This window comes from Monodon monoceros, unplaced genomic scaffold, assembly GCF_005190385.1.
Source record: "Monodon monoceros isolate NGI ecotype Baffin Bay Population unplaced genomic scaffold, NGI_Narwhal_1 Super_Scaffold_11, whole genome shotgun sequence".
Lineage (NCBI taxonomy): Eukaryota > Metazoa > Chordata > Mammalia > Artiodactyla > Monodontidae > Monodon > Monodon monoceros.
In genome coordinates this window covers 2911093-2936528 of record NW_021703767.1, presented here as the reverse complement: position 1 = coordinate 2936528, position 25436 = coordinate 2911093, and the positions used below count along the sequence as shown (strand labels likewise).

The 25436-nt window shown below is 50.4% G+C and overlaps 1 protein-coding gene and 1 long non-coding RNA gene across 8 annotated transcripts in view; one reads left to right on the top strand and one right to left on the bottom strand.

The window, feature by feature from the left end:
• Positions 1 to 4511: 4511 nt before the first annotated feature.
• On the bottom strand, positions 4512 to 24512 carry LOC114891334. 5 transcript variants are annotated; one of them, XR_003792452.1, is made up of 8 exons: positions 24189 to 24512; positions 23912 to 24005; positions 23234 to 23287; positions 8669 to 8979; positions 8329 to 8445; positions 6355 to 6499; positions 5087 to 5218; positions 4931 to 4986 (listed from the first exon to the last, which is right to left on the bottom strand). It is a non-coding gene; the product is annotated as an uncharacterized LOC114891334 (long non-coding RNA). The 5 variants fall into 5 exon arrangements; XR_003792454.1 differs by having other exon boundaries at positions 4512 to 5218; positions 23903 to 24005; XR_003792451.1 differs by having other exon boundaries at positions 4512 to 5218.
• Positions 24513 to 24869: 357 nt separating this feature from the next.
• Positions 24870 to 25436, top strand: part of PKNOX1 (PBX/knotted 1 homeobox 1) — a 47608-nt gene continuing 47041 nt past the window's right edge. Inside the window, exon 1 of one of the 3 annotated variants that reach the window (XM_029214274.1) lies at positions 24870 to 25021. The gene's annotated coding sequence lies outside the window, so the exon portion shown is untranslated. The remainder of the gene's footprint in view (positions 25022 to 25436) is intronic. The other 2 variants (XM_029214280.1, XM_029214284.1) reach the window with 2 other exon arrangements.

Below are 25436 nucleotides of genomic sequence, written 5' to 3'. Positions count from 1 at the left end.
TTTCTCCAGACAGCATATCACCCCGCGCCCTTGGTGGGAAAAAAACTAGGCAGTGAAATCCAGCTGCTCGGAGATGAATGAGCTTGCTTCTGACCCAGGGATTGGAGAGCGCGGAGGGGGCCAGGCTGAACACACAGCCCCTCTGCACAGAGCTAGGACAGAGCACGCAGTCAGGTTGGCAAGACAACGGAACTGTCAGGAACCCCGACTAAGGAAGAATCAAACAAGCCAAGGGGTCTGGAGGAGGCAGGGGGGTCGGGGGGAAGCCTGAGAGGGTGACTCAGCTGGACCTTCAGAGCAAGTTAGCTGGGGCCTAGAGCAGAAACTCGGAGAACAGCCACCGGGCTCTGCAGGGCTCGCACGGGCTGTTTCTTGATTCAGTGGGATTTTTAGGAACCAGTGTGTCTTGAAAAAAAATGTGTTTCTGACGTTTAGGAACTCCTTTTTTACTTCAATTTCTTTCCATCTGTTAAAATTTAATAATTTAATGCTTTTTATTTTTGAAAGTGTCAGATGAGTTCTTTTATGTCTGACAGATTCTTGTACAGAAGAGACTTTTTAAATTAATATTAAATTTTTTTAAAAATTTTAAAATTTAAACAATTTTTTGAAAACATTAAAGTTTTTAAAATACAGTATTCTTAATAAAAACCTAATTTTTCTTAAAGCATTTTTTTACAAGTCTCAGTAACTTACTTATAAAGTCCAATTTTAACAAACATTTCTAAACTTATAAAGTAAGTTTTTACTGGATACGTATTTCTTAGTGATTTGTATTGAAACTATTTTTTTCAATTAGTTCCTATATCCATGAATGACTAGTACTTAAGGCTAGAAGAGGTTCAATGAAAATTAACAGAAAAAAAAAAGAGAAAGTATAGCACACTCTTGAGGATTGATTCAGGTTTTGTGGGGCCTAAATCTGACAGAATATGGAGCGCTCTTAAATAAAAATAATGCACAATTATGAATTCAAAATTAGGTATGAAAGTGATATTATTTAGAAGGAGGAAAAACTAGCTTACAAATTTTAAAATTTGGTAGATACCGTAAACCTCGCAAAATCCAGAAAAATAACATGATATTTTGATAATGGCTTGACATACCTCTTTATGTGTCGAGCAGTTAATAAAGAAATAATTTTTGGTTGCATACTTTTTGAATCCTTCTTCACATGGCATTTTTATAGTACTATTTTGATAGAAGAGAAAGATAATTCAGTCTTTCCACCTGCAGGGTTGATCAAAATTTGTTTTTAGTCTGGACACATGAAAATTGTGACCGCACACAGACATCCTCGCTGTTTGTAGCACTGCTTCAAGCACAGGAATTCTGATCAATATAATTTCACATGATTCCCATCAAAAAAGAGAAAGCAAGGCCTATGTTTGATTGCATGTACTGTATTATGGAGTTTGTTCCCCACAGAGAGAAGTTCTGTTCGTCTAGGTATGGAGGGGAATCAAATCTGATGCCATATTTCATGATTTAAAGAATTTTCCATGACTAGTTTCTGGCTCCCTGCATTTCAAAATTTGCTTCTCAGGACTTCCTTGGTGGTCCAGTGGTTGAGGCTCTGCCTTCCAAAGCAGGGGACTCGGGTTCAATCCCTGATCCGGGAACTAGGATCCCACATGCCTGCGGGGCAACTAACCTGTGCGCTGCAATTACTGAGCCCACATGCTCCAGAGCCCATGGGCCACAACTGGAGAGAAGCCTGTGCGCCACAAGGGAAGATCATGTGTGCCGCAACTAAGACCCGATGCAGCCCAAAATAAATAAATAAATAAACGTTTAAAAAGACAAAAACAAAAACTTGCTTCTCCTCCTTCCCCACCTACCGCTACTGCCAAACCTCTCAGGATGTGGTCACAGCTCACGTTCACATCACATGTTTGTAAGCATGCTACATGTTCACGGTCATGGGACATGGTCATAGCACATGTCCGTGACGCTCCCACTGCAGTCTCCCCTCTGGTCACCACCTTCACATCCCCGTGCCTGGCGGGTCGGCTCGGTGGGAAGCAGGAGTGTCCCCGGAGGCCGTGCCCACGGCAGACAGCTCTCAGTAGCTTGGCCACACAGGAAGTCAGTGTGAACCCATAGACATGTCTCTAAACCCAGACAAAGTGTGCCCCGACAGCCACTCCAAGCCGGCCAGGAGGGGAAAGTGATGGAGGACCCTGGAGTGGAAAGAGGCTGTGGTTTGGTTTTGTTTTTTTGGCACGTGGGATCTTAGTTCCCTGATCAGGGATCGAACCCGTGCCCCCTGCAGTGGGAGTGCAGAGCCCTAACCACTGGACCTCCAGGGAAGTCCCAAGAGACTGTGGTCTTAAGTGATTGTGGTCAAATACCCTCCTTTTGCAAGTCTGACGCCACCTGACTGTGTGAAGCCTTGACCAGCCCCTCCACTACTCCCGGGAGGGGCCTGAGGCTTGTCCCCTTAGCCATGGGGGAGCCGCCCCTGGGCTGGGGTCAGCGTCCAGCTTGCACACGTGCCATGATGATGGCCGAGTGCATCTTCACACAAAAGCCTCAGCACTTCCCATTAAGCTCATTTAAATATAACACACACTTTCGTGCAGGCAGGAGTGAGTGAGAGCAGGCAAGATTGCCCCATGTCAAAAAGAAAAATAAAAGAGTGTGGATTTATAGTAACCAGTTACCTTTCGGCAAAAATCAGTGACTGTTTTCCCAAGTCTGGAGAACACGTGAAACATTCAGTTTTCTCCGGTATCTGTTTCTTTTACTTGAGGCTGTTACCTTGATCTGTCAGAAGTGAGGACTTCTCCCCGCCTCCTTGAAATCATGAAAACTGTGCAGCTGAACCCCAGTTAGTGAGAGCACTCACCACACACTTCCTTGTGGGAAACGTGCAGCAGGTGCCCCTGCATCCCGCAAATCCATCTCCGACCTGCCAAAGGTTATCGCCTGGATGAAGCCGGGAGTCGTACCCTTGAGCCAGGGGAGGGGGTCTGACTTTGAGTCTGCTCTGCTGTCTGAGGACCCTCGTCCTTCTTCCCTAATCGGAGGTGGAAGGGGCACAGCTACATGAGACCACTGCTTTCAAGCCCACCCCCCACCCCAAATACCCAACGTCGTGACACAGGCCAAAATGTCTGTGTCTAATGCTACATTTTGTTCATAACAGAAATACACATATAAGCCCAGGGAAGATGGGAGCCCCACTCTGCGGTCCTAGGGCCTTGATTGGTGGGGTGTCCTCTGACATTGCGAGTTGTTTCTTTGAGGGGTGCCCCGGAGATTTCTTTTTTTTTTAACATCTCTGGGATGATGTATCCGAGCAGTCTCCCAGATAAGTGAGAAGCCAGCCTTTCTTCTGTGGGGGGAACAGGGTGCTGGTGAAAGGGGAGATGGACAGGGCAGGCACCCACCACAGGCTTCTCCAGACATCAGGGCACAGGAAGACCCAGGGGAAGGTGAGGGGTGCAGACTCTGCCCTCCAAACCACCCATGCCCTGTGCCCCGAGCAGTCCCTGCTGCCCAGCGCATATTAAAATACCTTCCATTTATACCGGGTTTGACACTTACAAATCAAGTATTAACCTAAGTAATATTGGAAATGAAACAGTAAAACCGAATCAGCTCCTCGGCCACTGCGGGGCTGGGTGGTGGGGTACCTCGGCCGGGCGGAGGGTGAGGACGGAAATGGGTGTCCCAGAAAGTGGGCTGCTCGGGACCTGGTTAAGCAAGGTCTACTCACACTCAAGGAGAGGACCTTCCACAAAACAGATACTAGGGCAGCATGAATGATTAGGTCCATGTTAGAACTATGCCTGTGACAGATGGAGACGTGGGTTGGAACACAAATTCTCCACGTATGTTCCTTTCATCCATTTGGATTTTTGAAGTATGTGAATTTATTACTTACTCAAAAATAAAATTTTAAATCTTTGGAAAAAAATTTTTAAAGAAAGAAAGAAAGAAGCAACTCTTTTTACCAATTGAGGTTGAAGCTATTTCTTCTGTTGACCCCGCCTGCTGAATCCCCAGCTGAGCAGGGATGTAATGGGTGGAACAAATCAGGGACAGAATATGGCCAGGCATAGCCGTGCCAGTCTAACGTCTAAAACAGGCAACCCGGCAAACACATTAAGGGGGCAAACTTGGGCAGCCTGGAGAGAAGCTTCTTTGCACTTTCTTAGGTGGTCGAGGGCAACCGACCACCTGCATCCCCTTGGCAAGGGCTGCCTCCAGGCTCTGAGGGCCACGGAGCGGCTTCCTGGACCACCACGCTCTGTCCTGGGATGCCAGCCCCGCCCCGGAGTGGGACCAGCCCTCGAGGGATGGAGTCCGACCTGTCGCCTGGGCTCCCCCAGTCCTTTTTTCTCTCTTTTAAGCACTGGTGTTAAAACCTTACAAAATCCAAACTACTCAGAGCCCAGGTTACAAGTATATCTTGATGTCTTTAGTTCATCAGAAGCCTTGCCAAGGTTTTTAAAGCATGGGGCTTAAAATACACCATCCCCTGCTCCGAGCCAGCTGGGGGAAGCCAAAGGAAAACACCGTCTCCCTCGGAGCATATGGCCAGTCGCTGCTGCCAGCATAGGGAGAAATCAGAAAAGAAAGGATGCTCTGGCATGAAATTAAAATGTGGGTTTATTGCATGGAAATAGACAAAGCTTCATGCCACCAAACGCTGTTTTCAGAGCGAATTTTTTTTTTTTAAGCTGAGATTTCTTTTTTTTTAATTTATTTATTTTTGTCTACACTGGGTCTTCGTTGCTCCACGTGGGCTCTCTCTAGTTGCGGTGAGTGGGGGCTACTCTTCGTTGCGGTGCAGGGGTCTCTCGTTGCGGTGGCTTCTCTTGTTGCGGAGCACGGGCTCTAGGCGCGTGGGCTCAGTAGTTGTGACTCACGGGCTTAGTTGCTCCGTGACATGCGGGATCTTCCTGGTTCAGGGCTCGAACCCGTGTCCCCTGCATTGGCACGCGGACTCTTAACCACTGCGCCACCAGGGAAGCCCTTCAGAGTGAATTGTTAAATGACAGAGTTAATGAGAAACAGAAAGGGGGAAAGGCATTCCTGAAACCTCACTTGGGTGCTGGCGACCTGACCGTCCTACCTGAGATGGCGACCGGGAAGGGAAGGAGATAGATCTGGATAGAGTTAACATGTGCACACTGCACAGCGAGGTTTGTGGGCAGGACGAGCTCCAGCCTGGGCCTCTTGGTCCTCCAAGCAGATCCTTTTCTTCCTTTTTTTAAAAAATTTATTTTATTGAAGTATAGTTGATTTAAAATGTTGTGTTAATTTCTGCTGTACAGCAAAGTGACTCAGTTACACTTATATACACATCCTTTTTCATATTCTTTTCCATGATGGTTTATCCCAGGAGACTGGATACAGTTCCCTGTGCTCTACAGCAGGACCTTGTTGTTTATCCATTTGAAATGTAATAGTTAAGCAGGTCCTTCTCTGGCTCATGGCTTTCAGTTCCCACCTTCCCCGTTCTCACTGTGCCACCGGGTCCTTTAAAGCATCGTGATGGCATCACCAGGTGTACTGCTGCAAACGAAGGTCACCTGCACGCAGGGGACAGCTTAAAGAGCTTGTGGTGCTTGAACCATATTTAAGGTTTATTTTTCAGCATCTTTTGACCCTGTATTTCTGCTCAGTCTTTTGGTTATTTAATCTAAAACGCATAATTCTCTTTTCCACACTTTTAGCATTCCTGGGGTTTCCACCTCGCTCTCCTCCTTTCACTGAATGTTAGACTTGTCATTGTTATTGAGGATTTGACAACACAGAAGGAGGAAATTTTATGTAGTGTCACTGGATAGTCAACGTTTTACTATTGGAGTTGGAGCGTCCTTAGGAAAACATGTGTGCAACAAAAGACTGTTGGTGGTGTAATTGCAGAGGTATTAGGTTAATATATAATGCATAAGTCTGTGTCATGGATCGTTTTTATTCATCATAAAATTTTCAAATGACTCGAGGAGGTGTGGCCCTCGCAGCTGTTCCCCCGCGCTAACGGCCTCGGGCTCTGACTCGGAGAGGAATTCTGTGCCAAAGCACGGGGCAGCCACCACAGTTCTTGGGATACTCCCAGGGAGATCACTCGTCGTCAGCAGGGGTGATGATGACAAACCAATAAAAGGCTGCATGGGGAGGACCTGGTGAGGATAGAAGTCTGGGTCCCTGGGGAGTGAAGAGGCTGTTTTGACCCCAAAATGCTTACCATTGATTTACTTACTTAAATCAGTTTCTATTTACAAAGTCTAATTTTTGCCCCCTGGAGCAGATCAGAGAGGCCTGTGAACACGAGTCCGAGGACAGACCTGCATCTGGAGAGCGGATCCCCCAGCCTGACGCCCACGTGCCCCTCACCTGGCTGTGCACAGTGTCTGTCTGAGGTCGGACCATGCAGCCCTCGAGATGCTCTGATGCTGCTGCCTCTAGGGCTGAGCTGCTCAAACTTGACCCCGTAGGAATCGCCCAAGGGCGCCAGTGACTCCTGCGCCCAGGGTGGGAGCTGCGGAGACAAAACGAACGAGAGTGGAGATTGATTTTATTCAGGCTGCTAAGGTAAGGGGACGCCCAAGATCAGAGCTTCTCAGCGGAGGGGGCCTGCCTTGGGCTTCAAAGGCAGGGCCATCGAGAGACGGCTCAGTTCGCTGAACGGAAATGTTTGTCTCTGTGTCCAGCTGGTTTCACAGGGACAATTCTAATCTCAGCTCACCCTTCACAAGACAAAGAACGGGAGGGCCTGTGTGTAAAAGGGCATCTTCTAGAAAAAAAAAAGGGGTATCTTCTGCGAGTCCTACGGGGGTCGTGAGGAAGCGCGGACTTATCTAAGTCGTGTGGGGCAGGGGGGTTTCCTGGGGCTCAGCACCAACGATCCGCACTTTAGACAAATGCTCAGTGACTGAGAGGCAGGTGGGACTGGACCAGACGTTGAGAAACTCTGCTCTGGAGCATCTGAGAGAGGCTGGAGGGCCCGTGTTGCCCTGGTAACACCTTCGCCACCTCCTGGTCCTGTGACAACCTGAGACACCAGGGTGCAGGTATCCCGGCCTCTCCAGCGTTTGCTGCTGTCGGCCCATGAGGCGGGTCTCCCACGTCTGACACTGGGGAGACCCCAGGCCCACGATGGAGGAGGCGCCTCCCCGTCCCCACCGCACAGAGGGTCTGCCAGCCTAGGGTACCTGCCCTCTGCCCTCTGTCCTCAGTGACCTTTGCGGGCCTGCCCCCTCTCACCCCAACCTGGTCGGACCAGAACCACCCGGGCTTCCCTACCATGACCCTCAGTGCTGGGCGGATGGCGGCTGCTCCCACGGGGCGTAGGCTGCTTTCAGCTGCCCCCTCCCTGTTCCCAGCGGGACACAGCCCCAGTCATCTGAGGACACTTCCTGCGGGCACTGGCTGCGAGCTGGGGCCAAGGGAAGAGGCACCGCTGGTTCCTCACATGGGGTTGGTTATCGAGAGCTGAGAGCCCCCAGAGGGAGGGCAGGGGAGGGGCGGTCCCAGAACCGGGGAGGCAGGCGGATGCCTGGGGCTGTGACAGCGGGCGAGGACCCTGCACCCACGGTGACCCAGGCATGACCCCTCGCTTTCTGCCGACCCTCTGCCTTCTGAAGGTGCCCACATCGGCCAGCCCACCCGGGAGCCAGAGGAGGATCCTGGGGGCAGCCAGTGCGATGGCCCCTCAGGGAACAGAGCAGGAGGGGGCAGGGGGAGGGTTGGGGGCGGGTGCAGCATCCCCGCCTTCCCTGCGGAACCGGGCCGACTTCCTCCTTCTCCTCTGAAAAGGGCACCTCTTCCAGGGCACGGCAACAGCCCATGGGGACACTGGGGGTATTTTCATTTATCGGCGTCTATATTTTTGTTTGCTTCTATATTTGAGTTTTCAACGACGTGTGTTATTCGATAACAAAATCTACTACAACTGGTCCATTCCCAAACGTACACGAAGCAGCGACGGGGGTGGGTGGGGGAAACGTTAGGGCAGCTGGCCCATCCCCGCGCTCGCGGTGAGGCTGGAGGTACTGCCTCCTCTTAGGGCGTGGCCCCCAGGCCCCCGGGGTGCCATGTTGAGACCTGGGGGTGGTCGCAGGCCAGATCTGGACCAGGCGCCTGGGCCCAAGGCGAGTGCGCTGGGGTGAGCGGTACGACTCTGACACCAGCTCCGGGCTCAGCACAGACCCTGCAGGTTGAGGACACGGCCCCCCACAAGACCGTCCTCACTCCGGACACCAGCTGCACTTCCGGGGTTCCAGGCCCCTCGTGCTTCTGACCAACTGGCTACAAATTTGGGGGTTCCCGGCACCCCCTCCAGTTCCATCGTTCGCCAGAATGACTCACAGAACTCAGGAAAGCAGGTCCCAATGACTACAGGTGAGGTCCGGGAGGCGCCTTGGGTGCGCCCTCCGCCCATCAGCACAGCCACGTGATCCAGACGCGCATCTGAGTTTCCAGCGCCTGGAGTTATTAGGGGTTTGTTACATACGCATGATTGAACCCTGATCTTGTGATTGAATCCAGTTTCCAGCCCCGCCCCCCATCCGCCCTCCCTGGAGGTCAGAGGTCAGCCTGATGTCACTCGACACCAGGTCCCCACCCTCTAAACCCAGGTCTTTCTGGCACGATGGGCCCCCCCCCCCCCGCCCACACCTGAAGCTCTCAAGGGGCCAAGGTTAGTCACCTCATTAGCATAAACTCAGGTGTGGTGTGAGGGGTTGAGCCGGAACCGGAGACAAAGACGGCTAAATTCTTGTTCTACAACAGCTGCCCAGGGGGTGCCTCGAGGCGCCAAGGAAACTCCTGAACTGGCCTTCTCGCCTCTGGGAGCTGCCCCGGAAGCCCCACCCTTGTGGGGAGGCCGGAGGGGGTGACGCGTCTGGCAAAGATTCCTCGATGCAGCGGCATCCAAAGCTCAACAGAAAACCCCAGACACTCGAGATGTCTTGGCGGGAGATGGTGTTTGCTGTCATTCTCCTCGCAGGGACGTTGGAGCTGCCAGTGCAACAACAAAAATAAGTATTTTTGGGGTTGCGGTTAAACAAAAGGTCACACATTTATTCTTTATGACTCCATATGCTTGGATTTTAAATAACATTCTTCTGAGTAAGTGTAATTTGGGGCGTTTAGCTTCCTAGTTATTCTTTAGAGGGACTCTGATTTTTTACTTTCTGGAAGTAAGCTCTTAATTTATTTAAATAGTTGTGGGCTGAGATAAATCTCTCCATGTGATGGATCTGGTTGAAGACCTCTGTCCCAGCTGACACTGTGTCGTGGGTGACATGCTTTCTACATGCCCGAGTCAATCTGTGTGTGGGATGGCTGCGTCAGTTTGCAGGAGCACAGTTAGGACAGGGGGAAGTTGAGGACGGGGGGAAGTTGGCTTCTGGTACCTACCTTCCCCCACAGACTCAGTGTATCATTCTGGGCGATACTTTTCAGTGCTTCTATTTTCCCATAAAGTGGAATTATTAACACTTGCATCCTACTGCAGTGAAATAGCATGATCTCTGGGATTTGCTTTAAACTATGTAAGGGGAAGAAAGGATGGGAAATAGATGAAACAAGATTGGCAAAATATCGACAGATGAATGAATAAAGAAGATGTGGTGTATATATATAATGGAATACTACCCAGCCATAAAAAAGAATGAAATAATGTCATTTGCAGCAACATGGATGAACCTAGAGATTATCATACTAAGTGAAGTAAGTCAGAAAAAGAAGGACAAACACCATATGCTATTGCTTATACGTGGAATCTAAAAAAATGATACAAGTGAACTTCTTTACAAAACAGAAATAGACTCACAGACATAGAAAACAAACTTATGGTTACCAAAGGGGAAAGGGTGGGGAAGGGATAAATTAGGAGGTTGGGATTAACATATACACACTATTATATAAGACAGATAAACAACAAGGACCTGCTATACAGCACAGGGAACTATATTCAATAACCTGTGATAAACCATAATGGAAAAGAATCTGAAAGAGAATATATATATATATACGTATAACTGACTCACTTTGCTGTACACCAGAAACTAACACAACACTGTAAATCAACTATACTTCAGGGAATTCCCTGGTGGTCGGTCCAGTGGTTAACACTCCACGCTTCCACTACAGGGGGCATGGGTTCGATCCCTGGTCGGGGAACTAAGATCCTGCAAGCTGCATGGAGCGGCCAGAGAAAAAGAAAAGAAAAAAACCTGCAATAAAGGGTTGTTTGTTTGGGGAAAAAAAAAGAAAGTCGTAAAAAAAGATTGGCAAAATGTTGGTAATCTTACAGCTGAATGATGAGTCCGTACAGGTTCACGATACTCTTCCCTCTACTTCTGTGCATGCAAAAACTTTTGTGAAAATTTCCAAAATGAAAAGGTTAAAAAGATAACAGTAATACCTGCCCCTGTGTACGGCACATGAGCTGTCCTTAGAGCACCTTGCTTCCCTTGGAGAAGGATGCCTCGTAAATACAAGACCCGAGTTACTACTCCGTGGCCCTCAAATTATTGCATCACACCTTGAGGTATTGTTGACAAGGAGACAGAAAATAGATTAGACCCCACGGGAAGCATGGCCATGAAAGAGGAAGATAAACTTTCAAAGCATCGGATGCTACGAGGGAAGAGCTCATCTTCAATTGACAAACTGGAGGGCCATCTGGGCAAATGGTTGACGTGGGAAGTACATTTGCAATACATCAAAAATATGTTTCCTGGTCGCTGACAGTTTATTTCTGGAGTTCCATAAATGTAACATTTCCGATCTTGTAAATAATAAATGTTTGTTTATAAACCGCTGGTTCCCAGAGGCAGATGAGCGCACAGAACGAAGACAAGCTACGGCAGCTGGTTAACTCCCACCAGCCCGACTCACGGAGGGGATTCGTGAGCCCGCGGGAGAGGCCAATACGTCCAGGAAACTGTGCTCCTCTCAACACCAAGGCTACCAAGCGTGGTCGGCGACACACAGAGCATCAGCGTGCGTGCAGCAGAGGAACGCACGTCCTTGCACATCAACAAACCTGCCCCTGCTTGGAAGGATGCAGACCGGGGCACGAACCCGTGTCCGCTGCATCGGCAGGCGGACTCTCAACCACTGAGCCACCGGGGAAGCCCGCTGACTTTTAAAAGCAGCTAACGCGCCTTTGGGAATGCAGGATGGCTGAGGGTTGGAGCAAGGCAGGAGTGAAAGCTTATCTTAGTTAGCAAACCTTTTGGCCATGAGATAATAAGATGGTGTAGGTAAGCCTATAGTGGAATCAGAGTAAGTAAGAAATGCTTTATTAAGGGCTTTGAGAACTTTTACATACAATTGGCAAAAGCTTAGCTAATTTTAAGTGATTCCACCCCACTGCTAAACAAGCCTTCTGAATCCTTACTAGGGAAGCGTTTGTATTCTTTGTTCACTCTGAAGGCAGTAAAAGGGGACGCCCAGTTAGTTAAGCCCGGGATGAGGGCCCAGCCCGGCTTCATGGCCCTTCGGGACTGCTGGGAGCCCTCAACTTGTCCAGTTTTCTTCCCATAAAAGGACCCAGGGTTTCCTTCCAGGTCTCTAATTACACGAGCACTTTCTGTTCTCGGGTAACAAATCTATTCTTTAATCTTTCCACTGATCCTGACTAATATTTGCACGTAAGAAAAGTGCATTTACATAGCACAGGGAGATCAGCTCAGTGCTTTGTGACCACCTAGAGGGGTGGGATAGGGAGGAGGGAGGGAGACGCAAGAGGGAGGAGATATGGGGATATATGTATATGTGTGGCTGATTCACTTTGTTATAAAGCAGAAACTAACACCATTGTAAAGCAATTATACTCCAACAAAGATGTTAAAAAAATAAAGTAAAAAAAAAAAAAGTGCATTTAGATAATGTCATACATGGTGACGCAGCCAAACAAGGGGCCACCCAGCCCAACGGGCAGTGAGAGGGCGGCCCAGCCCACCACCCAGCCAGGCTTGGTTCTTTCTTTTCTTCTCATTGAAAATATGTTGTAGAAGCAGCAGCTCTGTTCTCTGACGTCTCAAGAGATGGTAAACATTAATTTCAGCAAGATCAGGAAGAGAGCCAAGAATGAGGCGGCAAGAAGAAAGAGAAACGTTTTTTCATTTTCATGCTCCTTTCTGTGCTAATTTCGTGCCGTCCCGGGGGCAGGAGGACAGCGTGCCAGCTCCGCCTCCCTCTCCCCTTGGGCCTCCATGATCAGCCTCCCCGATGAGCCACAGAGACGCCAGGCCCTGCAAAGGCCAGTGCAGCCAGCCGGTGGGCAGGGGTGGGAGAGGGGCCCGCAGCTAGGCCACCATCTCTCTGTCCCCCCTCATCCTCTCTACCCACCCCCACTCCTCCTCAGGCAGGAGGGCACCCTTCCCAAGGACACGGATGGCTGCGGGCAGAGAGGAAGCAGGACTTGAAAGCACGTCTTCTGAGGCCGAGCCTCAGCTGTATCATTCCTGTAGGAAGAACCTGGAGCTGAGCCTCCCAGGGTCCTCCCACGGCCACCTTGCCATCCACGGTAGGGAAGGACGAAATGGTGCAGCAAGTAAATGGAGCCTGCCTGTTCTCGTGGTGGCCTCAATGTGCCATTCTCAGGGCCTAACTAGAGACAGAAAGGGGTACTGTCTTACTAAGGGGTCTCCAGAAAATCAGAACCAATAGGATGGAGAGACAGACAGATAGATAGATACAGACACACACAGAGAGAGAGACAGACACAGAGACAGAGAGAGATTGATTTTAAGGAAGTGGCTCATGCCACGTGGGTACTGGCAAGCCTGAAGTCTGCAGGCAGGTTGGCAGGCTAGAAATTCTAGTAAGCAGTCGGCTGGGAGAATTCCTTCCTCCTCAGGGAAGCTCAGTCTTCTCTCTAAAGGCCTTCAACTGGTCGGATGAGGTCCACCGCATTACGAGGGTGCTCGGCTTTACTCCAAGTCAGCTGATTCAAACGTTAATCACATCTGAAAAATACCTTCACAGCAATATCTAGACGGGTATGTGACCACACAACTGGGCACCCCAGCACAGCCACGCTGACACAGGAAACTAACCATCCCAGGTGCCGAAGCCCAGGAAATCCTGTCCTGACCCAATGCAGCTGAGCCCATGCCCAGTGCCAGCTGCATACACTGGGTCATCTCACAGCTCTTGCCTCTGTCTTCCTCCGGCCTGAGGGCGTTGTCTCTCTTTTAAAATGAAGCACAATTGGGCTTCCCTGGTGGCGCGGTGGTTAAGAGTCCGCCTGCCAATGCAGGGGACACTGGTTCGAGCCTTAGTCCGGGAAGATCCCACATGCCGCGGAGCAACTAAGCCCGTGCGCCACAACTACTGAGTCTGCGCTCTAGAGCCCGCGAGCCACAACTACTGAGCCCACATGCTGCAACTACTGAGACCGCGCACCTACAGCCCATGCTCTGCAACAAGAGAAGCCACCGCAGTGAGAAGCCCGCGCACCGCAACAAAGAGTAGCCCCTGCTCGCCACAACTAGAGAAAGCCCGTGCGTAGCAACGAAGACCTAACGCAGCTAAAAATAAATTTTAAAAAAATAAAAAATAAAGCAAAAGTATTATTCAGCCTTACAAGGGAAGGAAATTCTGACCCATGCCGCAACACAGATGAACCCTGAGGACACCGTGCCCAGTGACATAAACCAGTCAGCAAAAGATGAGTCCACTCAGATGAGGCCCCCGAGAGGCAGAGACAGAAGGCAGAACTGTGACCCCCAGGGGCTGGGGGGTGTGCGGGGAGCTGCCCTTCCAGGGCCCAGCGCCTCAGCTTTGCAAGACGACGGAGCGCTCTGGATGCGCGGTGATGGCAGGACTACAGCGCGTGTGCGCCAGGCCACTGACCTGGACGCCTGCAAACAGTCGGAAAGGCAAACCTTGTGTTCTGCGTATTCTACCCAAGTGTGTAATACGGTTTCCAAATATTGGGGGTTTCCCATTATCTCTCTGTTACTGATCTGTAGTGTAGTTCCATTGTGGTGGGAGGACGGGCTTTGTACGACTGGAATCCTTTTAAATTCCCGGACACCTGAGCGCACTTGCTGGCTTGCTCCGTCCTGCTGTTGTTGCCATGTTTCCACTGCTCAGTGACGTCCTCAGCAAAGGGTCTCTTACAGGGTTACAGAATCGAGTGATACGCAGAACGACTGGAGCGGACACGATATGGCGATATTTGTACGGTTCCCGGCGTGTGGAGGGAGAGGCCCTGGAGGGGTGTATGAAACGTGGGCTCCGCTCAGAATAAAAAGAGGGAGCGTCACACCGATCACTGAAGACCCGCTCGGGACCTCACACCCCGTGGGCTCTCAATTATGGGACAATAGCAGGTGAACGACGGAAAGGAGGAAAAGACGACGCTGAAGAGGTCCTGCGGGGAACTAACTAGTCTTCCGTGCGGCACGCATGTCTAACCAGCTTCTCTCAATGTGTGGCCCATGGGCCCCAAGTACCCCCAGACCCGTTCAGGGTTCAGCAGTTCAGGGTCAAAGCTACTTTTTTTTTTTTTTTTTTGCAGTACGCGGGCCTCTCACTGTTGTGGCCTCTCCCGTTGCGGAGCACAGGCTCCGGACGCGCAGGCTCAGCGGCCATGGCTCACGGGCCCAGCCGCTCCGCGGCATGTGGGATCTTCCCAGACCGGGGCACGAACCCGCGTCCCCTGCATCGGCAGGCGGACGCTCAACCACTGCGCCACCAGGGAAGCCCATAGCTACTTGTAAAAATTAGGAGTTTGGGATTAACATACACACTACTATATATAAAATAGGTAAACAACAAGGACCTACTGTATAGCACAAGGGACTATAAATAACTTATAATGGCAAAGAATCTGAGAAAGAGTAGATATTTGTATAACTGAATCACTTTGCTGTACACCTGCAACTAACACAACAGTGTAAATCAACTATACTTCAATTAAAAGATAACTGGTATCAAAGAAAACTGCTTTTCTAATAATACTAAGACGGTCCTTGCCTTTTTGCGGGGACACAATGGTACATATATATATATATATCGCCATCTTTATCCATTCATCTGTTGATGGATACCTAGGTTGTTTTCACATCTTGGCTATCGTAAATTATGCTACCATGAACATTGAGGTGCATCTATCTTTTGAAATTAGTGTTTTTGTATTCCTTGGATAAATACTCAGATATGGACTAGCTGGATCATATATGGTAGTTCTAGTCTTAATTTTTTGAGGAGTCTCCTTACTGTTTTCCATACTGGCTGCTCCAATTTACATTCCGCACAACTGTGATTTTTAATATTGTCTAGTGAAATGGGTCAACATTTGGAATAACTGCACAGTTCAGTGAATTAGTATTTTCCAAATGACCAAATGGCCATGTTACAAAATCATGTGTGGGTAATAGATCCATCCAAAGTGCCAGAGAGACCAGTGGGTTTTAGTCTAACAGCAGGAAAGGTCCATTGCAGTGCTGCTGGAGTCCACATTGCAATGAACCTGTAAGGAACATTTACGTGTCAGTTTTGGTGGAGAACCTATATAAACGCTCCTCCATTTTCCTGCTACACCTCCCTGCGAGGTCAACTTTTCTTCACAGACATCAACTAAAACAATATATTACAAGAGACTGAACACAGAAGCAGCTATGAGAATCCAGCTGTCTTTTATCAAGCTAGACATTAAAGAGATCTGCAAAAATATGAAACAAGTCCCTTGTTCTCACTAATCATTTTTTGAAAATAATGATTTTTCATAAAATGTTATTTATTGTTGAGTAACATGGAATCGGTTTCTTATTGTAGGTTTAAATGAATGAATAGAAATCTTTTAAAAACAATCTTTTAATTTCTAGTATTGTATATGTTTTCATGAACCCAAAGCCAGCTGTGAAGTGAGACAGGGCAGGCTCTGGCTGGGAGAATTCAGGGTGGTAAAAAGGGACTCTTTCCAATCTCTCTGAGAAATGTAAGTCTAAACCTCCCAATTCCTCATTTTTAGGAATTTCCTTATCTTATACATTTAACCTCTTAAGTATTTCATAAGGTAGGAGGGGAGAGAAATTGGGAAGCAAAGGAGTCTTAAAAATCACCGATACCGCCTCACGCCCAAGAGGGTATAGACCCAAAAGAACTGAAAGCAGGAACTCAGACAGATACTTGTACATCCATGTTCAGAGCAGCATTACTCACACTAACCAAGGGGTGGAAACAACCCAAGTGTCCACTGAAAGGTGAATGGATGAACAAGATGTGGTCTATCCAGACTATGGAATATTATTCAACCTTAAAAGAGAAGGAAGTCCTGTCACCTGCTACAACGTGGAGGAAAGTTGAGGACATCGTGCTTGGTAAGATAAGCAGGGGCCTTCGAGTAATGTTTAAATCAGATCCCTCTTCACAGCAAACAATAAAGAGAAGTTGTTTTCTGCTTATTAGTTCCGTTTCTCAGACCAGGAAGTGGACGCACAGCCTGGCTGGATGCTTCGGGCAGAGGTGGGCTTCATCCACCCACCACCCTGGACCCCCTACGCCAGTGGCAGCGATCAGAACAAAGTGAGCTCGGCCCTGCGAAAGCTCGTTTGCCATTACTTTAGTAACTTCAACGAGAAACAGATTTTTACATACGTGACATCGCAGACCATGCCTCTTGACCGTTACCCAATTTAGAAACTGGCCCGATCACAAAGGAAGCTGAAGCACCTGCTGGTTTGGGAAAGTCGCCGGCTGCAAGCGAGCAGCTGGGTCCCTGTGCCACTTGCAGCGGCACGGCCCGAGGAGGCCTGTTCTGGTCCCGCTCAAAAAAGTCGCCACCCGGCTCTCCTCGGGAGCAGTCAACTCCAGAACCTGTGGTCCGTCTGAGGGGTGGGCAGCCATCATGGTGTGACCCACAACGAGGCCTGGGAGAGGGACTGCTGGGAAATAGGAGCTGCGGAACGAAGCTTCGTGCCATCGGCACAGCTGCACTGGGGCAGGTGGTTGGAACAAAGCTTTCACTGGCAAAGTTGTCCAAAGGCTGTGCAGTCAGGGGAGAGCCAGGAATCGTCCTCTACCACGGTGTTTCGTACTTTGTTTTTTTAACTGGACAATATAGTTTAATGTAGCAAAAATCTAGGGAACGAGCCGGTATTTCAGTTAAGGCTCTGGGTGCCTGAAAATGATCAAGAGAAAATTGGTTTCACGGCCTAAAAACAAGAGGTTGCATCAGGGAACGTGTTAATGTAAATAACACTTAGTTTAAAACCTTGGTTAATAAAAGGTCAGGATAAAACCAAGAGGAAGTTGGCTTTTCACTGTAGCATCTGCTGTTTGTTTTGACTGGTATTTCGTATCCTTGGCTTCATCTCAGGGGAGCATGCCTGGCCAGGAGGCAAGCCTGGGAGACAAGGACCACTGCAGCGTCCCTGCCCCCAGAATGCTTCAGGAAACATTTTCCTGATGAGCAGATTTTCAGTTAGTGACAGAGAGTCACCCCAAGTAAGCCGAGTCATTCTGGTGCCAGGGCTGGAGCCCACTGGCCAGGAGAGGCCTTGGTTTGGAGGTGTGGTGACCAATCATAAAACGGCCACGGGACCACGCTGACCTATGGGTGGGGAAGGGACCCACACAGCACGGACCTGGTGCGATTTGATGCTGTGACCAGAGCTCAGGCCCTAGTCCCCCTCACAATTCTGCCTGGCCAGCTGTGTTTCCAGGGTAGGATTTCCTGGTGTGAGGGTTGGATTGTGTCCCCCCAAAATTCATATGGTGAGTCCTAACCCTCAGGACCTCAGAATGTGACTGTATTTGGAGATACAGGGTCTTTATCAAGTTACAGTGAGGTCACTGGGGTAGGCCCTAGTCTAATATGACTGATATCCTTAAAAAAGGGGGGAAACTGGGCACCCAGAGGCACACAGGGAGAACACCACGAAGGCAGAAATCAGGGTGATACTTCTACAAGCCAAGGAATGACACAGCTTGCCAGCAAGCTACCAGAAGCTGGGGGAGAGCTTGGGACAGATTCTCCCTCTCAGCTTCAGAAGGAACCAACCCTGCTGACGCCTTGATCTCGGACTTCTGGCCTCCAAACTGAGAGAGAATAACTCTCTGTTGTTTAAACCACACAGTCTGTGGCACTTTCTTACGGCCGCCCTAGCAAAGTAATAACCTGGTGTAAGGACACCTGGAATAAGCAAAAACGTTGGCTGGGCGTCTCCAGTGGGCAACTACGCATTCTTTAGAGCTCACCCTTCTGGGTTATCTGATTCTAGCTTTTCCTTGCCTTTGAGCTATCTTATGGTTGTAGAGAACGAGTGACGATGCAAATTATTTTTGTCTATGGACTCTGTGATGGAGGGACAGCCCTCACCCCATGGTCCCCAAATCCTCCCACCCAAAGCCAGATTTGCACAATTTGCAAGTTCCCGCCAATATTCCTGCCTATATAGGTGTGTGTTCTTTGCATTTTCCTTTGAACTGGCTGGAACGTCTTACCAGTTCCCTCACTCAACTAACAAGCTCAGGAAGCTGCTGGCCACCTGCCGATTACATGTCTGCCTGAGAGTCACAATTCCTTCTTTGGTCGACATTATCTTTTAACATTGGCCATGGCTGCCATGTCCCTGTTGCGTTGTGCTGGGATCCTTGAGGAGGAACCGTCACAGCTGGGGGCAGTGTCTCCCACCCTGATCTTTTAGGGACTTAATTGTTGGAATTGTCCTCTTTAGAAAACCGGGGCTCTGGGGGGTGTTGGTGGGATGAACTGAGAGACTGGGATTGACATATATACAACTAATATGTATGAAATAGATAACTAATAAGAGCCTGCTGTATAAAGTAAATAAATAAATAAAATAACCAGTGGCAAAAAGCTCCCCCCAAAACAAACAAACAAAAAAAACCCCAAATTGCTGACACAGGTGAAAGTAAACAAATAAAATTATTGTTAATTTTTTAAAAATTTAAAAATAAAATAAAAACAAAACCACGAGCCATGAAATAGAGACAGAGAGAGAGAGAACATCTTTCTTCAGCGTTCTAGTGACTGATTCCTCTCCCTTTCCCTTCAGCCTAGGAGTTCACAGTGGTTTGTTGTTAATTAGTCCCCTGGATACTTAAGTATCTTTTTAAAATAGTACTTTCATTAAACCGCTCTTGAAATCTTCCTGATTGATACAACTCCCAAATTTGTATCTCTACCTATAACCTCTCTCACAAACTCCAGATTTCTTTACAAAACACTCACTTGTTATTCTCAGAAGTCATTTTGAAAATACCTCAAAATCAGCATGCACAAAACTGAACTTTTGCATTTCCCCCAAATACCATCTCTGCCAGAGCCTTCCCCATGTTATTTAATGGCAACTTCATCTGGGAGTTGCTTTAGCCACTCATTATATCTTATGATCCAACAATTCTTTTTTTTTTTTTTTTTTTTTGCGGTACGTGGGCCTCTTACTGCTGTGGCCTCTCCCGTTGCGGAGTACAGGCTCCGGACGCGCAGGCTCAGCGGCCATGGCTCACGGGCCCAGCCGCTCCGCGGCACGTGGGATCCTCCCGGACCGGGGCACGAACACACGTCCCCCGCATCGGCAGGCAGACTCTCAACCACTGTGCCACCAGGGAAGCCCCCAACAATTCTTTATTAGATGCACACCCCTGAGAAGTTCTTGCACGTGTACCCCAGGAGACATGCAAAAGAATATTAATATCATGTCTATAACCCTTGCAAAGAAAGAACAGTCTAAATCTCATTAAGAGTAGATTGGATAAAATGCTGGAGAGGGTGTAGAGAAAAGGGAACCCTGTCGCATTGCTGGTGAGAATGTAAATTTGTACAGCCAGTATGGAGGTTCCTTAAAAAACTAAAAGTAGAAATACCATATGACCCAGCAATCCCACTACTGGGCATATACCCCGAGAAAACCATAATTCAAAAAGAGTCATGGACCACAATGTTCATTGCAGCTCTATTTACAATAGCCAGGACATGGAAGCAGCCTAAGTGTCCATCGACAGATGAATGGAGAAAGATGTGGCACATGTGTACAATGGAGTATTACTCAGCCATAAAAAGAAATGAAATTGAGTTATTTGTAGTGAGGTGGATGGACCTAGAGTCTGTCATACAGAGTGAAGTCAGTCAGAGAGAAAAAAACAAATACCGTATGCTAACACATATATATGGAATCTAAAAAAAAAAAAAAAGGTCCTGATGAACCTAGGGGCAGGACAGGAATAAAGACGCAGATGTAGAGAATGGACTTGAGGACACGGGGAGGGCGAAGGTAAGCTGGGAGAAGTGAGAGAGTGGCATGAACACATATACACTACCAAATGTAAAATAGATAACTAATGGGAAGCAGCTGCATCACACAGGGAGATCAGCTCGGTGCCTTGTGACCACCTAGAGGGGTGGGATAGGGAGGGTGGGAGGGAGATGCAAGAGAGAGGGGATATGGGGATATATGTATACATATAGCTGATTCACTTCGTTATACAGCAGAAACTAACACAACATTGTAAAGTAATTATACGCCAATAAAGATGTCAAAAAAAAATGGGTAGATTGGATAAACAGTGGTTATACAGATGGAATAGTATACAGCCCTTAAAACGAGTGAGCCTCAGTACTGTGCAGACTCATAAATGGATGTCTCAAACCAAAGATTAGGTTAAAAGAACAAGACTCAATAAAATTCAAATATGGTTTTAAAACAGTGAAAAGTAAAAAATATATATTATTTGAGATTTCAAATCTAGATGGTAAAACTATAAGGAAGGGCAAAGGAATTACAAAACAAAAAACAGAAGTCAGGATATGTTTATTTCTGGTTAGAGAAAAAGAAAAGCATTTAAGAAAGGGGACAGTGGGTTTGAAAGGTAATGGCAGTGTTCTATTTCCCAAGATTGATAAGTGTATTTATATTCCTTTTATTATTATATAAATGTACGTATATGCTATCTGCTCCCTTGCAGATAGATAATGTTTCATAATAAAAAAGTTACACAATTAAAAAAAAACGGGGCTCAGGCATGAAGAACCGTGGTTCCTCCAGTCTCGGCCCTGGGCACCCACTGTGTGCTGGGAGCCTTCCACACACAGCTCATTGCCTCCTCTGCAGAATCCCCTGAGAGATGTACGAAGTCCCCACTGAAGGCAGGGAGCTGGATCTCAGGGAGGTCAAGTGCCCTCATCCACATTCACACAGCAAGTGGCAAAGCCAGACTCCATCCCCAGCACTGTGGACTGCAAGCCCAGGGCTCTTCTGACTACACCACAGTGCTCTCTTTTACACAGAAAAAGAAATACCACTTGGGTGGGCCCTAAGATGGCCCTGGGGCATCCTCTCTTCCTGGTGTTTGTGTCTTCCTGTGACCCCCTCCCCTTGTGTGTGGGCAGGACCTGAGACTTGCTTCTAACCGATAGACTAGACAAGGGTGATGGGAAGATGCTTCTGGGATTACTTTACATAACAGTGCAACTTCTGTCTGCCTAGCAGACTCTATTCCTTGCTGGCTTGGATGAAGCAAGCTGCTGTTTTCCTCTCTGGACAGGTCCATGTGGCAAGAATCTGAAGGGGCCTCCAGCCAAGAGCCAGCAAGGACCAGAGGCCCTCAGTCCATCTGCCACACGATGTGCGCTTGGACGTGGATCCTTCCCCAGTGAAGCCTTCAAATGAGACCCCAGCCCTGACGGCCACTCGTGACAGGCCCTGAGGCAGAGGACCCAGTCAAGACACGCCCAGATTCCTGACCCACAGAAATTTGAGATAATGTATGTTGTTTTCAGACACTAGTTTGGGATAATTTGTTATGAAGCAATAGCTAACCAATACACCATGCCTCAGAAGCACTCGTTCATGCATTCAACAAATATTTCCTTGCCAGGCACTAGTACAGGTGCTCGGTATACATCAGTGAACAAAACAGAGTAAAATTCTTGTTCTCCTGGAGAGTAGATTCTAGTGTTTATGTGTGTGTGTGTTGGGGGTGGGAGTGTTGGATGATAGACATAATAAACAAGTTACATGGTTACATAGTTACATCATATGTTACATGTACCTACACAAGTACCATAGAGGAGGAAGCAGGGTGAGGATAGGGAATGGGTTGGGAGTTTGCAATTTTAAACCTCTTCTGAGAAAGTGACGTTGAGAAAGATTTCAGGGAGTGAGGGAGAAAGCCATGCAGATATCTTTGGGAAGAGTGCTTCAAGCACAGGGAATAGGCAGTGCAAAGGCCCTGAGGCTGAATCATGCTTGCAGAGAGCAAGGAGCCACAGGGTGGCAGACTGGAACAGAGTGGGTGAGGGGAAGGGTGGTGGGAGCTGAGGTCAGAAGTGCAGAGGGGAGAGAGATCCGGGAGACCCTCAGGGGCTCTGAATGGACTTTGCTTTTGCTCTGAATGAGATGGGTAACACTCGGAGGGGTTGAGCACAGCAGTGATGAGGTCTGACATATTTTTAAAAGGATCATCCCGTACTCATCACTGGTGACTTCCTGCTCACCTATGCAAACTGAAGCAGCTTACACACATCAGCCACACTGGCCACCATAACGAGCCAAGAGACTTGCCCTTATTTATAGGTGTTTTTCTCACTCATTTTTCTTACCAAAGCCCCAGATCCCAGCCATCCTCTGAGGATGGCCCAAGCCATGCCTGCCCCCGTCAACCTCCTCCAGCCTTCACCCTGTAATATCCCCCACACGGTGCAGCTCCCTGCACCCCATCCAGGCTGCCACAGGCTTTGTGCACTGACTCATAAGCTCCGCCAGGCAGGGTCCAAGGCTCGCCTTTCTCCTACATTCTCCCCAAACCGCTCCAGCTTCAGACAGCGCTGCACAGAGCGGGGCTCTGTCAGGCTGGCCGGCGCCTTGGCAGAGTTCTTTCTGCCTTTCCTGTGGGTCCCTCAAAGCGTTCCTCCACCTCCCTGCCTGCGCCCACCTATTGTGCCCTCCCCTCCTGGCCTCACAGCACCTACCGTCATCTGGACAGTTCTATAAACAATTATATGAGGCTTCTCATTTCACACACCTAGACGTGGTCCTTGGGAAAATAGTAGCAAATCTTTATAAAAAAGAAATTGGAAGGAAAGTACTCAGAAGAGCTGCTTGTGCACAAACGTTCCTTTACTATTAGTAAACCACCCTGGTGCCAATACTAGGGGGCAGGCTGTGGAGGGAGGCAAATGGAAGCAAAGGAAGCCTTGCCCTCCGTGACCCCACTTCTACCTCATTTTGAATTATTTTTCCTAAAGAGGGCCCCCAAATGTGTGAGCCTTAGAGCCGCAAACCTGGAGGGGATCACCGACGGCACTTGCAGCTCTTCCTCTTTTCTGGAGATGGCCCTGTAGAGAGAAGGAAAGAAAGAGCGGGCAGATCATGGGGGGCACGGGTAGAGGAGACCAGGCGCAGAGGCCAGACTGGGGTGCAGGTCCTGGGCCTCATCTGCCTGGTGACTTGTACCTGGCTATCAGGGGGCTGCACACCCCCAGGTCTTCCTGGTCCGAGACCCCTGCTGCCTCACACACTTGATGGGAAGCAGGTGAAAGCTTCAGCCCTGGGCCAGCACTAGGATGAAGCCAGTGAGGCCAGGGCTGCTGCACCGCGCCTGTGACCAGTGCAGACGGTTGGGCCCGAGCTTCGTATAATGCTCTGCTGTCCCTGCCTTAAAATTCTTAATATCCTTTGAACAAGGGACCTGTATTTCCATTTTGCACTGGGCCCTGCACATATAGGTAGCCAGTCTGCATCACTGAGATTCTGGGGTCCCCTCCCTCCAACTTTCCACTGGTCAGTGGCTCACTGGCCTCCCCTGAGCCCAAGCGCTGCTACAACCTACTCTCTGGAAAACAGAGCCGTTCTGCAGGGCCACACAGACTGTCTGTGGCTTCCTGGTGTTGGTGGAACCCTGAAGACTTAGAGGAGGGATGTCCTGACGAGCTGTTCACAACTGAACCCACCCCAGGCACCTTTCAGCCACGTGTTCCCGTCCTGGGTCTGCTTCTTCCCGGAGCAGCGCGGGAGCCCTTCTCCAGACAGCGATCCCACACAGGAGGAAGGTTTCTGCAAAAATGGACAGTCAGCCAAGCCCCGTGCCTCTGCACTAGGGAAGGCCTGCCCTTCCCTTAACGTCTTGGAGCGCACGGCCACCGGCGGGGCCCGCGGGCGCAAGGCAGCACCGCCTTTGAAAGTCCACCTTGAAATACGACCACACTTTCCGGGTCGCTCTAAGGGAGGCCACTTCACCTGCAGACCGGGCCTTGCGTGGATCACCGGGGGACAGGTCCCTGAGGGCAGAGCGCGAGACCAGAGGCGAGCGTGCTGCGGTGGCTGGAGCCCGGACCAGAGCTAAGGGCGCCCGGGGTCAGGCGGGTCTCTGGGCACAGCCGCCGCGCTCGGGACGCACGTGCGCGTCCGCGGGGAAGAAAGCGGGGGGCTGCCGCGGGCCTGTACACAAAGAGGGCGCTGCGCAGAGTAGGGGCCTGGGCGCCAAACGCCCGCGCGGCCCGGCCTCCGAGGGCAGCCCGGAGCTGGCCGGGCCCCGCGGCGCTCTAGCGCGCGAAGAGGACCCGAGGCTCCTCCCGCGGATGGTACAGCCCGCCCTCCCCGCCGGACCGTCGCGAATGGTCTCGCCCACCCGAGCCCCACCACACACCTCCCCCGGCCGCTGAGGAGCGAGCGGAGGGGGCGTGGCCCCCCATCTGCGTAGTAGTGAGGCGGGGCTCGCGGCCAGCGGGGTGGGCCTCTCCTCGCGCCGCGGCGCAGCGGTCGTGGGCGGGGCCCGACTGGGGAGCGAGGCGGGGGTGGGGCCGGCCTCCGCCAGCCCCCGGCTCACTCTCCGCCCCCGGCGCCAGGCCCCGCCCCCGGCCGCCGCGGCGCCGGGACGGGGCGGGGCCCGGGCCCGGAAGGCCCCGCCCTCTCTGTGAATATTGATGCGGCGCGCGTCGGCGTCGCCCTCCTCCCATTGAGCGAGGCTGTGTCGCGTGGCCCAGCGTCGGCGTGACGGTTGGACGCGGGCGCGGCACTGCGGGTCCCGATTGCTGCAGCCGCTTGTCAGTGTGATGAAGATTGGCACCCAGGTAAGCTGTCACTCAACCGCTCTGCCGCCGCCGCCGCTCCGCCGCCCCGTCACTATCAATCACGCCGGCCTGCAGGCGCCGCGGCCACCGCCCCGCCGCCGCCGCCCGGGTCTCCGCGGGTTGCCGCCGCCCGGGAGGGCCGCGCCAGACCCGCCGCCCGGGGCAGGGGGCGGGGAGGGGGCTCGGGTGGGGGAGGGGAGCCGCGGCCGCGGGGAGGGGCGCTGTCCGCCGGGCCGGCGCGGGGGCGCGCCCCGCTTGTTTTTCGGTGTGGGCTTAGGGACGCGGAAATTTCTGGAAGGCTCCGCCGCCGCCGCCGCGCGGGGCCCGTGGTGAGGCGCGCGCTCCTAACCGTCCCTTTCGGAGCGCGGCGCGCGCCCCTGCGCGGGCGGGGCGGGGGGCGCGGGGGCGCGCGGCG